This window comes from Nanorana parkeri, unplaced genomic scaffold (assembly GCF_000935625.1).
Source record: "Nanorana parkeri isolate BGI_ZX_2015 unplaced genomic scaffold, ASM93562v1 scaffold320, whole genome shotgun sequence".
In the NCBI taxonomy this organism is placed as follows: Eukaryota; Metazoa; Chordata; class Amphibia; order Anura; family Dicroglossidae; genus Nanorana; species Nanorana parkeri.
Window position 1 is genome coordinate 106,795 of NW_017306588.1, and position 5,804 is coordinate 112,598.

Here is a 5,804-nt window from a genome sequence, read left to right on the forward strand (position 1 = left end):
CCGTTCTCGGGCCTCGTGTTTGTGCAGCCGCGGAAGGAATTTTACTTCTCTGAGAACCCGTCGTGTCACATGATCGCCGCCAACCGGGTGAAGAGGAACGAACGTCCCCCCCCACGCCAATAAAAGATGAATCCCAGTGTGCCACTTACCGCTGATGGCCGCTTATCCGGAATCAACATACAAGTCCGGCGAGTTCTGCCCTCGCCCTTTTCTCCCCCGTCGCCCTTCCTCTGCGCGTCCTGTCCCGCGCCGCCATCTTTGGGGATCCGGCCGTCTCTTCCTGGTTCTTGGCTCCATGATGATATGGTGCCGGATGCATCTTCCCGTGCTGTGTGGAAGTCGATGACTCCGGAGATATCTGACATCGGTATCCCTGCATGGAGGATGTAAAATGTATACAGTACTCGACTGTAAAAATGGGGGAGTTTGGGGTGGAGGAACGTGACTGGCCGCACAGAGTCCTGACCTCAACCCCGTAGAACACCTTTGGGATGAATTCACACCTAGGCGTATTGCATATAAAAGTCGTGCGACAAACACGCGTTTCCGAAGGCTTCTTGGCTGTATCCCAATGGAAATGCGCAACAAAACGGCCCAAAGTAGTACATGTACCTTTTCAGGCGTGGGCCTTTTTGTAGCGCGTTAGGGACGCTAACCCTTCACTAGTTTCCATGCCCCCTCCACCAATCCCTCCACTAGTTTCCATGCCCCGCCCCTCTCCACCTATCCCTCCACTAGTTTCCATGCCCCGTCCCCCTACACTAATCCCTCCACTACTTTCCATGCCCCATCCCTCTCTGCCAATCCCTCCACAGATTCATCCACAACTCTCCCCCAAGCTACATCACCATCCTCATCTTCAAATATCACCCAAACCGTCCTCATCACTTCTCCCAACACCTCCTGCCCTCTAGCTGCCTCATCACCTCCTCCCATGCTCACCTCCAGGACTTCTCCCGAGCCTCTCCATCCGCTGGAACTCGGTACCACAACCTGCCCAGCTATCTCCAACTCTGTCTGTATTTAGACGATCCCTGATCAACCCAACAACTAAACTCTTACCACCTCAATCAGCTCATCCCCCCTCACTATTTTGTAACATTTGCTCCTCCCTTTTAGGTTGCAAACTCACAAGTCGCGCCCCCCAAACCCTCTTGTCTGGAATTGTATTGTAAAGTGCTGCGCAAACTGCTGGTGCTATATAAACCCCGTAGAATAATAATAACAGTAGCAGGATAATGACACATTTTTCAATGTTGGTCTCTCTAGTTTATTAGCAATAGACTTTTTCGAATGTGAAAACAAGAAATTGTTACATTGAAATCTCGCGACCATTTTCCTGAGGATGACAGAGATCATTTCCGAGAACTTTTTATAAAGTGACAAAGCATGGATACTAATGTTACCCTAAGAGAGATCATGTGAAGTCATTGAGATAAACAATTCCATGACTATTACCAGCTCCCTCGTCAACTCCTCCCATGCTCTCCTCCAGGACTTCTCTAGAGTTTCTTCCGTCCTCTGGAACTATTTACCCCAACCTGTCCGTCTATCTCCCACTCTGACTGCCTTTAGGTTATCCGTTAAGACTCATCTCTTCAGGGAAGCCGATCCCACCTCAACCTGACCACTGAACGATCACCTTCTCAAACAATTCATCCGCACACAGCTCCCTCCTCATGTATCACTGGCCCCTCCCCTTTTAGATTGTAAGCCCTCAGGGGCAGGGCCCTCATTACCATATAGTCTTGTATTGTGATTGTAATGTCTTCCTTACAGGGGCGTCCCGAGGCTCGGTTACGCCCGGAGCGGTAACCGAGTATCACCCCGCCGAGACGTCACTGCATCACCCGGGTGTGGGCTGCACCCCCCTTGTGACGCCACTGCTTCCTTATATTGTAAAGCGACGCGCTAACTGTTGGCGCTCTATAAATCCTGTATAATAATAATAATAATTACCATATAGAGACGATCTACGAATCAACGGAACCTGTCTGCTGTATATTTCTATATGTCCGATTTTCTATCTGCGTTCTGTTCTTGTATTGCTCTCAGTGGTAAAGCGTTGTGATACATTTGAAGTCTTTTTCCTGTGATGATCTTGTAACAAATTTATAACATTAATAATCAGCAACTGGTGGTCGCAAAGGTATTGTGCGCCAATGTCATGAACGCAACATTCGATCTGCCTTTGAACATACGAGATGCTTTTCGTCTCTGCGTCTGATCCCGCGTACAAATACTCTTCTACCATCGATAAGTGAGAGATGATAGTTGTGGTCACTCAGGGCCGGTGTTAGGATTCTTGCCTACACAGGCAAGGTGCCGCGATCCTCAGGCAGTCGCCGGCCAGCTAAATTAGGACCCCACCTGGAGCTCCTCCCACTGGACCAGCGCTGACTCGCCGCTGCTCTCCCGCAGCGAAGGTAAGTGGGGGAAAAAAAAACCATAGCGCAAACATCGGGGCATTTTGACAAGTACTTGTCAAAATGCCCTATTTTTCCGCCCTCACCCTGCAGCGCCCTCAGGCGGCCGCCTGACTTGCCTTGCGGTAGCGCCGGGCCTGTGGTCACTCCCCGCTGTTCCTCTGCTTTGCGTCTTATGGATGAAACAACTTATCTGTTACATAGTCACATGTCAGAGAAAGCAATTGGTCCAGTAAGTGCGACCAAAGTAAATCAACTGCAGAAGAAATATTTTATTCACCTTTAAAATGCTCAGAAATCCTTCAATGTGTTTTTGTTATTTTGTCTTTCAGGTTAAAGTGGATTATATGCTACGCTGGCATCGCAGGATGACCCCCCAGTGATGTTGTGCTGGTGAGTTCTGGATTCTTAAATGTAACGGCCAATGAAATCATGTTTATGGTTAAAGGAGAACTATGAGGGGCGTGATTTTCACTCAGCCTGATAATCTGAGCCGGCCTGTGACAGTGAGACTGTCACAGGTCGGCTCAGTAGATCGGGAAGTGAGCGAACACATACCGGCGCTCGACCATCTCTCTGCAGTGAGCGGTGACTGTCACTCACGGCTCCCTGCAGGGATTCCCCCCCTCCCCTGTCATATCCTCCATCGCTGACTGGCGGAACGGACGGGGGAGGGGGGCGGGTACAGCCTCTAGATAGGCAGAGCCAGCTGTCAATCCCGCAGCTGGGTGGATCCGGACAGTATTGTCGGGATCCGTCCCGCCTGCGGCGCCTCAGTATACCGCGAGCTGCAGCTCCCTATATACTGAGCTTTGGGTCACGGGAGGACGCTAGTTTCTGTTCTCCCGTGAACCTTAGGAGCACTATGGGGAAAAACACTGACCCCATAGTTCTCCTTTTAAGGGAGAACTCTGCTGAATATCTAAACTAAGCACATCACATGAATGGTATGGAACCCCCAATGATGAACTTCTCTTGTTTGCTTTAATGTGATTGGCCTCCTCCGTACACACAGGGGAAGTTGTGTAAAACGTTTCCACTGGCTCAGTGTATGGGGGAGAAGCAGAGAGACTCGTCTCGCGTTATGTTTATTTTAGTTGTCAGCGATTGATTTGACGCACTCGGGGCTTATATTTACAAACAGTGAAGAGGGGGGGGGAGCGGCGTCGGGACATTAGGGGTTAATGAAGCGGGGTGCTGCGCCTCTGTCCAGTTTTCCCTTGTGATTGTGCGGCGGAATAATTAACGCACACGTATAATGAGCTTTCTCTATAGGCTCTTCATGGTGCATTAGGGACCTGTATCCTCCGCAGTAACGCGCCCCTTTTGTCCTGCAAATTGGGGCCTCATTGGCAATTCTTTTGGCTTGTCAAACAGAGGGGCCGTTGAAGGACAGGGTGGGTCACCTATGGTGGCAGTGCATCATGGGTAGTGGAGCCAAGAACAAAGGGAATCTTGCATTGGGGGTTTCTCTCTACCAGACAGAAGTGCTTTTACTTTTAATCTTGTGTAGCTGCGATCTTCCTAAACACAAACCGCAATGCTGATGTCCAATGAACGGTGGATGCTGATTGGTTGTAATGGATTATTGTACTTTTACATAGATACTTGTACATTGTTCATGGCGACGGGTCACGGGGCATATTTACTGGTTCGTCTAAAAATTCTGTTATTGATTGTCAGGATCCCGCTTTTTTTGTTTGGTTTATTTCACTTTTTTGGGGGGGGCTTCCTATGTTTGAGTCCTTTCTATGTATAGACACGTCCTGCACACTCCTTCTCTAGTTATAGATTCATTAAGATTTGGGGTACACCCAGCTCAGAATCCATAAACTGCACCCCAAAAATGTAAAAACATGTTTTGTCTCATCTCTCTCTCCCTCCCTCTCTCATATCTCTCTGTCTACCCCTCTCCTCTATCTCTCTCTCTCGTCACTCTCTCTGTCTCCCCCCTCTCCTCTATCTCTCTCTTCGTCTCTCTCTCTCTCCCTCTCCCTCTCTTCTCTCTCTCTCTCTCTTCGTCTCTCTCTCCCTCTCTCTCCCTCTCTCTCATATCTCTCTGTCTCCCCCTCTCCTCTGTCTCTCTCGTCTCTCTCTCTTCGTCTCTCTCTCCCTCTCTCTCTCTTCTCTCACTCCCTCCCACCCTCTCTCATATCTCTCTGTCTCCCACTCTCAAAACTCTCTGTCTCCCCCTCTCCTCTGTGTCTCATTTCTCTGTCTCCCTCTCTCAAAACTCTCTGTCTCGCCCTCTCCTCTGTGTCTCTCTCTCGTCACTCTCGATCTCTCATCTCTCTCTCCCTTACTCTCTCATATCTCTCTGTCTCCCACTCTCAAAACTCTCTGTCTCGCCCTCTCCTCTGTGTCTCTCTCTCGTCACTCTCGATCTCTCATCTCTCTCTCCCTTACTCTCTCATATCACTCTCTCTCTCCCTCTCTCTCTCTCTCTCCCTCTCTCTTTCCCTCTCTCTCTCCCTCTCTCTCTACATCCCTCTGAACATTCCACCAACTCCCAGCATGAGCCCGGCCCCAGGCCTGTAAGACACAAATACCTGTATCAGGACGCACAGAATACAAGCACACAAATAGTGTAGACAACATAAAATGGAAAGCCTCCGGCAATAAACTCCACCACGCTCACAAATTCACTCCCATTGCGGTCAGTCCATCACCCGTGTGTCAGACAAGCGCAGTTATCTTGCTTGCTGAATGATCGCCGAGATAAAACCATTTACACATAAACATTGTCCTTTTTTTCTGTCCCAACCCAGATAGCGAGGATGACTTGCCACAAACTTGTGTCCGGGTTACATTGTAATTCTTGTTATCTTGCTGCGCACATTCCTGGCGGGTTGTAGACTCGCAGAACACTCGCAGCGCAGGTTCTAGGCGACACTTTTTGAATTTGCAGCAAATTTACTTGGCAGGTCTACAGCAAGAGCTCTGCGAGTGTCCGGCACTTCTGCAAAGCACGCTGATCTGGAGACTTGCAATGCAGACTCGCTGTAATTGTGCAACAAAATTGTGAAGCTCGACAAGTCCAGCAATAGTTTAGCGAGTCATTTTATAACTTGCAGCTCAATTCCTTGCTATCTGGGAATCTAAGCAAACTGACAGAGAGGAACGGTGAAACACAATCACTGTGCAGCACAACTAAGCAGGAGGCGTATGTGGGCAGTAAATGTCTATATGCAACGTTTTTCTTCGCTTTGAATAGAGATGGGAAGGGGATAAACCCCCGGCCAGGGTATGTTTGGCTGCCTGTGTGCTGTTTCCCTTTTTGTTCTGTCTCAGAGACACAACAGGAAGTGAGGGGAAATCTACTTTCGTATGGGAAATGGCCCTCTTAGGTGTCCCCATTGCAAAAATAAGTGCATCTCC

General features: G+C 49.2%; 1 protein-coding gene across 1 annotated transcript in view; it reads left to right on the top strand.

Annotated features, from left to right (window-relative positions):
- The window catches only part of SEMA5B (semaphorin 5B), a 297,119-nt gene that overhangs the window by 84,773 nt on the left and 206,542 nt on the right, over nucleotides 1–5,804 (top strand). Inside the window, exon 2 of the mRNA XM_018558083.1 lies at nucleotides 2,759–2,819. The gene's annotated coding sequence lies outside the window, so the exon portion shown is untranslated. The remainder of the gene's footprint in view (nucleotides 1–2,758; nucleotides 2,820–5,804) is intronic.